The sequence below is a fragment of the Arachis stenosperma genome, chromosome 10 (genome assembly GCF_014773155.1).
Source record: "Arachis stenosperma cultivar V10309 chromosome 10, arast.V10309.gnm1.PFL2, whole genome shotgun sequence".
Classification (NCBI taxonomy): domain Eukaryota; kingdom Viridiplantae; phylum Streptophyta; class Magnoliopsida; order Fabales; family Fabaceae; genus Arachis; species Arachis stenosperma.
In genome coordinates, this window is record NC_080386.1 from 92,513,636 (window position 1) to 92,524,831 (window position 11,196).

Genomic DNA, 11,196 nt, shown 5'->3' on the forward strand with positions numbered 1-11,196 from the left:
AGTGGAGTTTCTACACACCATAGATTAAGGGTGTGGAGCTCTGCTGTACCTCAAGTTTTAATGCAATTACTACTATTTTCTATTCAATTCAGTTTATTCCTGTTCTAAGATATTCGTTGCACTTCAACATGATGAATGTGATGATCCGTGACACTCATCATCATTCTCACCTATGAACGCGCGTGACTGACAACCACTTTCGTTCTACCTTAGGCCGGGCGCGTATCTCTTGGGTTCCTTAATCAGAATCTTCGTGGTATAAGCTAGAATTGATGGCGGTATTCATGGGAATCCGGAAAGTCTAACCTTGTCTGTGGTATTCCGAGTAGGATTCTGGGATTGAATGACTGTGACGAGCTTCAAACTCCTGAAGGCTGGGCATTAGTGACAGACGCAAAAGAATCAAGGGATTCTATTCCAACCTGATTGAGAACCGACAGATGATTAGCCGTGCTGTGACAGAGCATTTGGACCTTTTTTACTGAGAAGATGGGATGTAGTCATTGACAACAGTGATGCCCTACATATAGCTTGCCATGGAAAGGAGTAAGAAGGATTGAAGGAAGAAGTAAGAAAGTAGAAAAAGAAAGGGCACAGTATCTCCATACGCTTATCTGAAATTCCCACTATTAATTTACATAAGTATTTCTATCCTATGTTATTTATCTTTATTTTCTGTTTATTATTTATTATTATTCGAAAATCCATAATCAATTATAATCCGCCTGACTGAGATTTACAAGATGACCATAGCCTGCTTCATACCAACAATCTCTGTGGGATCGACCCTTACTCACGTAAGGTATTACTTGGATGACCCAGTACACTTGCTGGTTAGTTGAACGGAGTTGTGTCCATACATAGTAAAGAGCTATTATCTCGAATTAAATTTCATACAAGTACAAAGAGTACGAATCACAATTTCGTCCACCAGCTGGGTAGCTGGAGTCTCTGTGGTGGTGGTCTGAGGATCTGGCTGCTGTAGAGGAGGGGCTGTCTGAATAGGAATCTCAGGGTCTGCAGCCTGAATCTGAGGTGGGTCCTCCTGCTGGGGTGCAGTCTGCTCTAGCCTACCTGCGCAGCCTCTCTCTGTGGATGGGTCTCCTCCTCGTGCTCATCCGCCTCCTCCTCAGATGGCTCTGATGGTGTGTCAGGCTCGGAGGGGATGTTGCCGCCAGATCGTATCAACAACTTCAGGTGCTCATAGCGTCGCCGGATGCGATGCTCAGATCTCTCATACCGGCACCGGTTGCGGCGCTCCATCCTGTCAAGCTGCTGAAACAAGCGGTCCACTAGGTGATAAACTGGCTCGGAGGCAGGTGGAGGTGCAGTGGGCGGGGTAGGTGCAGCAATGGAAGAAGAGGGAGCAATTGAAGGTGTGGCTATCTCATCTGAAGGAGTAAGGAAATCAGGTCTGTAACCCAAGGCCAGAAAGTTCCTGCTGTGAGGAATAATCTTCCTGCACTCTGCAGCAGGTGGCCTCTCATCAGCGTCCTCTCAAGGCACGTCAGCCTGACGGCCTAGCTGGGTAACCAGATAAGGGAAGGGGAGGATGCCTCGAATATATACCCTAGCCATATAGTGCCGGATGAATTGTGGAAGGTACAGGTCCTTACCCTCCATCACACACCAGAGAAGGATGATCATGGCAGCAGGGATCACAGTCTCATGAGTACTTGGCATAACAAAGTTGCTTAGGATCTGATGCCATAACCGAGCCTCATCATTTAAGTAAATCCGCTTGATTCCCTTAGGCATGGTGGTGTCCTGACCCAATTCCCATGGAACAGTCGGGTCAAGGGCTATCCTTGCCTTGATAGCATCCCAATCAAACCTCATGAAGCGCATGTCCTCCTCAGCTTTATGGTAACCGTCAGGCTGATCGGACTTTGGTGGAAGGTGCAGAATATCCTCAATGACCTCTTCAGTGACCAGTATCTGTTTCCCTCTGAGGTGCACGGCATCCAGGGAAGTCTTGAAGTAGTTGCAGTAAAACTCTCTGACCCAGAAAGTATTTACCTCAGTCAAGTTTTGCTCTAAGAAGAACCAGCCTCTCTGTTTGATTTGATCGGAGGTGTACTGCTGTAGTTCTTCTGGGATTTTCAAAGTCCTCTCCAGGTACAGGTTTTTGGAGGTAACAAACTTAGGAAACTTCAGCTCACAGTACCGGTTTGCAAACTTAATTGGATCATTGGCAGGGAGGGATTGGTCAGCTTTCTCCTGCGCGGTAAAGTGCTTGTCCCGCTAGGAGTCATCATGCAGAAGTTCCATGAGAGACATAGAGGATTCACCTCTTTTCCGTTTGCCAGTAGTTGCCTTTCCTTTTCCCTTTCTTTGGGTGTCAGACATCCTGAAAGACAGAAATCAAGGATATAATGGGTAGAGAAAAACAGGTAGGCAAATAATAAAATAAGCACATAGTGGCAAAGGAGAAATAGAATGAGGAAAATGAGTTAAGTACATGTGCATTAAGGATTGTATAGGAGTTAAAAGTTCGAAAGGAAGAATTGACAATCCAAAATGTAATAGAAGGCATGTTAATTAGGAAAAATTATCATTATGCAATGGTTAGAAGGTTAAAAAAAAGTGAAAAACCAGAAGAGATGTTTTAAAAGGTTAGTTTGGTTAGAATTGAAAAAGAGTTTAGGAAGTTAAAATTAGTGAGTTAGTGAAAAATGGGTTAAGGTAAGTGGCATAAGGATAAGTTTCTAAGTAACAAGCATTCATAATTAGAAGCTACAGGTAACTCATAACACTACAAGGATTTTGCTCATTTGTGGCGGTTTTTTTCCTGTTTGTGGCGGTTTTAAACCTCCACAAAAAGGATCGTGGCAGTTTTGAAAACCCCCAAAATTGGAGGTGCCACGAGCTCTTTTGTGGCGGTTTTTCACAACCTCCACAATTTCATTCAGTGGCGGTTTTTTATTCCTTTTGTGGGGGTTCTGTGCTAGCGTTTTGTGGCAATTCTTGATTAATTATTGTGGCGGTTTAGAACCCCCGTAAAAAGAATTTCCAATTAAAAAAAAAAACACATTCGTGTGGAGTTTCAACCTCCACAAAAGTGTCAATATTAGTCTTAAACAATTAATCTGAATACTAGAATTACATTATTATACTGCTAATCAATTATTATTTAAAAGAAATCTTTAAATAAGACACATTAAAAATTTAGAAGGAAATTAAAATATTACTTATTTGAACAAAATTTGACACAAGAATACTTTGAAATATAAAACATAATAAACCATGCAATTTGTATTTTGCAGATTAATAAACATAATAATTACACTGACATTATCTAACCTTTATTCTTGGCTGGTGACTCCTTTGATTTGGATTTGTTGCTAGAAAGATCCTTTAACATAATAAAATTAAAGGGGACATGAGAATAGAGACAGTTATTCCAAAGTGTGCAACACAATTTGCAACTGAAAAGTAAGAAGGTTGAAGACCACACTCATAACCTCATTATTAGCATCTCAAATAAAGAAGATATGGTTACCTTTTTTAAAGATTCCTGAAATTTGTAAAGAACCATCGTTCTTCTTGAGTACCTGAAAGCCCATATTTCACAAAGCCCATATATCTAACTTAAATCATGGCAATCTACACCTGCTCCACGAGAACTGGAATAGATGTTGCAATGAGATTTACCACATTATATGTCTCTTAAAGACTAGTAAAAACTACTACTAGTATACTTTTAATAATTGATATCAGCAGGCTCATGTTTTTGTATTATCCTAGGAGGATATAAGACTCCCCAACTCCACCCCCAATATTCTAGTTACATTTAAGTTAAAGTGCTAAACAATACAGTTCATAGAAGAACCTGTAGACTCCTAAATCATCTTTGATATAATACAAGTCACCTTACTTCAACTAGGCTTATACCATATGTGCAGTTGAGGAAAAGGCTTCTTGATTGCTGATATGTAATTGATCGGAGCGCCTAAAAAAAAGGAAATAAAAAAAAGAAAAAGAAAATTAAAGAAATAACAAAACATTGTGACCAAGCACTAGCAGTTGTTATCTGACATCCTAATATACTACTAAGATCTCAAAACTCAAACCTTAACAATTGCTGGACTCATCAGAAATTTTGCTCCAGCATTGATTACAGCTTTTGCATCCTCAATCCTGAGAACAGTCCCAACCTAAGAGCAGATGAGAAGAAATATAATCTCATGTAACGATTATCTTAAAGGGAGCCTTTTTTTTCCTTTTCAAATCTTTTTTAGAGTTAATTGAGAGTTTTGATAATATATATGTCAATACAAATCATAAGAATAGGAAATAAGGTTGTTTTACAACCATTCATAATAATCACAATATGATGCTTCAACCAGTAGATTGAGTCAATGGTGATGCTTTATATACAGACACAATCTCAAATTTTAATGAAACGAGACAATGCAATGATGCTTCTTCATATCATAAACTTGATGTAGGTTCATGTGAACATATACCCCAAAACAAAGAATATTGGAAGAAAGAGAAACCAGAAACTTAAAGGGTGCAAGCATACTCTGAGTGCCATAGTCGGGTGCTCTTTGACCAGCTGGTTTAGAACCTAAAAAGACCAGGATTAGAACAAATCTATCTCCTGCTACATAGGTCTGTATACGAATAGGCAGAATTCAATTATATGGCAGAACTACAAATCTATGATCTCCAAGAAATAGCCATGTTTAATGATTTTGCACCTAGTGGGATTCTGCTTAGGCAAAACTGATGATTAATTACCTCTTCAGTGACAACACAATGGCTGACTAGGTATCGCCATCCATTTAGGGGATACCCTCCATCACAATCAGATCCACACAAAAAGCCACAGCCTGCGAGAAGATCATTCACAGAGAGAGAGATATTCTGCAATTAAACATATAGAGCATAAATTCCTCTTTAAATATCCTCAATAAGATATTTATTTATTGATATTCACACACAGCAACATGTTGCTCAGTAAGAAGAATACTTACCACATCAAAATGAATGCAAAATCGATCTAATAATGACTCAACAGCACCAAATGCCCAACAAGAACCACAATGACCCTGAACAATCAGCACAAGGATTATCTAAGTACCTCTTGAACCTTAATATTGTTTAGGGTTAAAATGTAGAAAAGAAAAGGAAAAATTACATGATCTTCAATGCAGAAATTGATTCACCAATTCACAATATTGTGCTCCAAAGATTAAAAACATGACAGAAGAGAAAAAGAAAATAGTGCACTAAAAACATTCCAACTTATGCTAACCTACACAAAGAAAAACACTACAGCCAATCAAATATGATATTGATAACACAGAAAGGCCAGACTCACTTTTCCATTCGGCACTGTAAGTACTTTTTCGAGAAGTCCCTGCATTTTTCAGACTGGTGACCCGCAGTTTTCAGACAACCCAAATATTCTTTCTTCTCCTGAAACAAATGCAACACACAAAAAATTGATGAGAAATAATTTATCCCCCTAACAATTCCTTCTAAACATCTTCCTTATGACCAAATAAGGGAAGAATTACTTTCTAAGATATCGATTGTTTCAACATATTGATTGTATCAATATTAGCATTAAGGAAATATTTACTCATTATCGATTCGACTAATTGTCCAGAAACAAATACACAAGTTGCAACGGCTTATTCCTCTAAATTCAACTATAACCATAGATATAATATAGGTTAAGACTCGGTTGCAGATTGAGAAACTAAGATGAAAGCATTACCAGGTCACATAAATGCATGTGGTCTAATGGAAAAATACCCTTTTCAGGAGGCACTGGACGGAGCCCTCTATTGCCACCAAATACGCCACCTATTATAATCAATAAGTGTATCAAACCAACTATTAATCATTTTCTTCACTATTTCACCAAATTCACATGATAGAAGAAAAAAATTTTATTTGAAGAAACATAAATTTAAGCAAAATTCCTCAAGCGCTTCAATTAAAATCCAGCTAGTGCTTATATAAATCACTTAAACCCTAATAATAATAATAAATTTGGCGAGCAATAGAATAAGCAAATGGTACCTGCACTCATTTGTAGGAATGGAAAAGATTTCACAGAATCAGAATCGGAGAGAAAGTATATATAATTCATCAACGTCTTTTCCTTCTAAGAACTTCAAGAACAGATTGTGCTGTGCAATAAGCTATAGCCTGAACAGTGATCATTGGATTCACACCCAATGCTGTAGGGAACACACTTGAATCTCAATTTATCAGTATCACGAAATATTAGTATCAAAATAAAAGAGTATCACGAAATCAAAATTAAAAAATTAGCAAATCAATTTATCAGAATTTCAATTAAGAGAATAAACAATTCATCAAACACTTGGAGTGCTTGATAATTTGAAACAATGTTATATCACATAGCAAAGCATTCAGAATTTGCGAATGAAAAACAACGAAAACAAATAAAAAGGAAAAAGAGAAGGAGAACCAGAAACTGAGAACGAGTGGAAAGAAGAGCGTACACAAGTGATAGAATGCCGATGGTGAACACGAGCGTCATTGGCAGAGGAGAGTTGACCAAAGAGGTACTTTCTCTCGATCTCAAAGGCTTGGGTGTTGCGATTAGATCTGAAAACGCATTAATGAAAAAGATGCCTTGGCTCGATCTCAATAGCTTTATGGCAGAAGCAGGAAGGAGATGAACTCTAACGGCGGCCATGGCAGCGGAGGCAACGGCGGAGATGGCGGTGGAGATGTCTATCGCAAGCTTAGGGTTTCGATGAGCTCTCACTCTTCGGTTCTCTCTATTCGAGTGTTCTCCTGGATATTTAAAGAGTTTTAATTACGTGATAATTAATTAATTATAACGGTGGAGTTTTATTATTAATCTGTGGGAGTTTATCAAAATATCACAAATAAAATATACTGTGGAGGTTTTTAAAAACTCCCTTTAAAAAACACCCACAAATATATATAAATCTTGTAGTGTAACCAAACAAGGAAAACAGGTTGATGTGGATTCAGATAGATATAGAAATAGCAAAAATTGGAATCAAACATCAAAAATGCAATTTATGAACCCGGAGATCAAAGAGAATAAGAATGCGTGCCCTGGCATTCATGAATTGGTTTGGGGGAATCTAAGGAAAGCACAGTTGAAAATGCCAAAACCAAGACAAGAATGGAAACATTTTACAAAAATTTGGGCAGCATTCCGGCTAAAATTGGATTGTCCCAGAAAATAAACAGCAACAAAACAGTTCATATGAATGAAAATTAAAACATAGATGCAATCACATATAAGGAGTATGAACATGAAAAGGCAATGGAAAAAGCAGCATGAAACAAGAAAGTACAGCATATGAACAATAGCAACAGCATAGAAACATCAGAATTGCGAAAATCATAAAGCAAGAAACACGAACAGCGCAATTATCAGGCCTAAATCCGCTAACCACATCCTAGGCTACCTAACAACTTAAAATCCACTACAACATGCATATCTAACTAACCTAATGATGAACATAAACAGAAAAAGATGAAATTAACTATGAATGAGAGAAGGGTGGCGTTCGTCGGAACCTGGTAGGCGAATTAAGGAGAGTGGGGCAGAGAGGCGACTGGGGGATAGTGGTGGTGGCGTCTGGCGCGGCGGAGGAGGGTGGCGCGGCGGCGGTGGCTGCTGTTTGGGGGCAGGGAGGGAAAGGTAGGGGTAATGGGGGTAAGGGGGTAGGGGAAGGAAGGGGGCGTGGGTGGCGCTAGGCGGTGACGGCGGCGCGGTGGTGGTGATCGTGGAGGGGGCAGTGGCGGTGGAGGGTGGAAGAAGGAGGAAGAATAAGAAAGAGGGGGGAAAAAGAAGGGGGGTTGGGTGGCGGCGGGGTTTGGGTGGTCGGCGGGGTAGCGGTCGTTCGGTGATGGTGGCTGGGTGGTGGTGGTGTGATCGGAGAAGAAGAGAGGGAGGAGAAGGGTTTGGGGGGTGACGCGAATGGGTAGGGTTCGCATGACTGGGGGTTAGTAAATTTGAATCCACGCGATCTCATGGGGCACGCGATCGCTTGGCTGACGCGATCGCATGGGATTGGTGAATAATGAATGGCACGATCGCGTAGGCGATGCGATCGCGTCGTGGGAAATCGTGCGAAACGCACAATTCCAGCGTCGCTTCAACGCAACTCTCTGTCTCCTTTGGGGTGGTGTGCTATCCACGCGACACGATCGCGTCGCTCACGCTGTCGCGTGGGATTAGTGTTTGTGCAGGTGACGCGATCGCGTCAGGGACGTGACCGCGTGGTTCATTTTGTGCGAAACGCACAATGGCCACACGATTCCAGCCCAACTTTCTGGGCATTAGATCTTTACGCCAATTTCCAGGTCACGCAACCGCGTGGATGACGCGGACGCGTGGAAGGTGTTTTGTCGCAACTGACGCGATCGCATGATCGATGCGGTCGCGTCGCACGTCCTTTTTCTCTATCTTTTTTTTATGCAGGTATGTAATTATGCAATATGCAGTGCTAAATGCAAATGTTATGAATAGCATCCAGGTTCAATAGAAATAAACAATATAAAATAAACAAAAATGAAATAAAATGGAAACAGGAACGATCATACCATGGTGCGTTGTCTCCTACCTAGCACTTTTAGTTAAAGTCCTTAAGTTGGACATTGGATGAGCTTCCTGTTATGGTGGCTTGTGCTTGAATTCGTCCAGAAATCTCCACCAGTGTTTGGAATGCCAGCATCCTCTGGGGTCCCAAACAAGGTACGTAAAGCCCTTAGGGAGTTCACACAGGCTTGCAGGCTCCCGGAGTGTTGAATGTTAGAATAGACTCTAGGATCCCAAACTTTTCTTGTACACCCGTCTTTGTCTTGATCTACATCGTTCCAGTAGGGTGATGAGTAATCTGAATTCTCACTGCAGGGACTAAACAGCTTCTGATATCCTTTAAATTGAGCTTGACACCAATTCCTGCACCTCAAATTGAAGTGCGAAACCTCGTTGAATCTTGCATACCAGCGTTGAGTGCGAGTCATTTCCCTTTTTCTCTTAAAACTACAAAGAGCTCTAAGCTGGCCATCTGTTTCAAGTAAACCATATTCAAGTGGAAAAGTAAAGATAAAAGCTAAGGATTTTACCCACTTGAAATCTGTGTTAGGCGGTAATGGCCTTGGGATAGGTGTTTCCAGTGGTTCTGCAAGCTCTACTCCCTTGTGGTCTTCAGTGAATAGCAAAAGCTTGCGAAAAAAAAGTGGCGAAAAAAAATTAATAGAAAGAAAAAGAAAAAGCAAACAGAAAAAGCCAATAGCCCTTAAAACCAAAAGGCAAGGGTAAAAAGGATCCAAGGCTTTGAGAATCAATGGATAGGAGGGCCTAAGGAAATAAAATCCAGGCCTAAGCTGCTAAATCAAGTTGTCCCTAACCATGTGCTTGTGGCATGCAGGTCCAAGTGAAAAGCTTGAGACTGAGTGGTTAAAGTCGTAATCCAAAGCAAAAAGAGTGTGCTTAAGAGCTCTGGACACCTCTAACTGGGGACTTTAGCAAAGCTGAGTCACAATCTGAAAAGGTTCATCTAGTCATATGTCTGTGGCATTTATGTATCCGGTGGTAATATTGGAAAACAAAGTGCTTAGGGCCACGGCCAAGACTTATAAAAGTAGCTGTGTTCAAGAATCAACAAACTTAACTAGGAGAATCAATAACACTATCTGAAATTCTAAGTTTTTAGAGATGCCAATCATTCTAAACTTCAAAGGATAAAGTGAGATGCCAAAACTGTTCAGAAGCAAAAAGCTACAAGTCCTGCTCATCTAATTGGAATTAATATTCATTAATATTCTGAGATTTATAGTATATTCTCTTCTTTTTATCCTAATTGATTTTTAGTTGCTTGGGGATAAGCAACAATTTAAGTTTGGTGTTGTGATGAGCTGATAATTTATACGCTTTTTGGCAATATTTTTAGGTAGTTTTTAGTAGGATCTAGCTACTTTTAAGGATGTTTTCATTAGTTTTTATGCTAAATTCACATTTTTGGACTTTACTATGAGTTTGTGTGTTTTTCTGTGAGTTCAGGTATTTTCTGGCTGAAATTGAGGGACCTGAGCAAAACTCTGATAAGAAGGCTGACAAATGACTGCTGATGCTGTTGGATTCTGACCTTTCTGCACTCGAAATAGATTTTCTAGAGCTAAAGAACTCCAAATGTCGCGCTCTCAATGGCGTTGAAAAGTATACATCCAGAGCTTTCCAGAAATATATAATAGTCCATACTTTATTCGAGATTTGACGATGTAAACTGGCGCTTAACGTCAGTTCCATGCTGCATTCTGGAGTCAAACGCCAGAAACACGTCACGAACCAGAGTTGAACGCCAGAAACATGTTACAACTTGGCGTTCAACTCCAAAAGAAGCCTCTGCACACGGAAAGCTCAAGCTCAGCCCAAGCACACACCAAGTGGGCCCTGGAAGTGAATTTCTGCATTAATTACTTACTTTTGTAAACCCTAGTAGCTAGTCTAGTATGAATAGGACATTTTACTATTGTATTAGTCGTCTTTTGACAATATAGTCTTCTGACCACATATCTGGTCCTTCTCCCTATTTTCGAATTCATATCACATTTTGGGGGGCTGGCCATTCAGCCATGCCTGGATCTTCATCACTTATATATTTTCAACGGTGGAGTTTCTACACACCATAGATTAAGGGTGTGGAGCTCTGCTGTACCTCGAGTTTTAATGCAATTACTACTATTTTCTATTCAATTCAGTTTATTCCTGTTCTAAGATATTCGTTGCACTTCAACATGATGAATGTGATGATCCGTGACACTCATCATCATTCTCACCTATGAACGCGTGACTGACAACCACTTCCATTCTACCTTTGACCGGGTACATATCTCTTGGATTCTTTAATCAAAATCTTTGTGGTATAAGCTAGAATTGATGGCGGCATTCATGAAAATTTGGAAAATCTAAACCTTGTCTGTGGTATTCCGAGTAGGATTCATGGATTAAATGACTGTGACGAGCTTCAAACTTGCGATTGTTGGGCGTGATGACAAACGTAAAAGAATCAATGGATTCTACTCCGACATGATCAAGAACTGACAGATGATTAGCCGTGCTATGACAGAGCATTTGGATCATTTTCACTGAGAGGATGGGATGTAGCCATTGACAACGTTGATGCCCTACATACAGCTTGCCATGGAAAGGAGTAAGAA

The 11,196-nt window shown here is 40.1% G+C and overlaps 1 pseudogene; it reads right to left on the reverse strand.

Annotated features, from left to right (window-relative positions):
- Positions 1-3,286: 3,286 nt before the first annotated feature.
- LOC130957343 (uncharacterized) lies at positions 3,287-6,109 on the reverse strand (annotated as a pseudogene).
- Between the last annotated feature and the right edge of the window lie 5,087 nt (positions 6,110-11,196).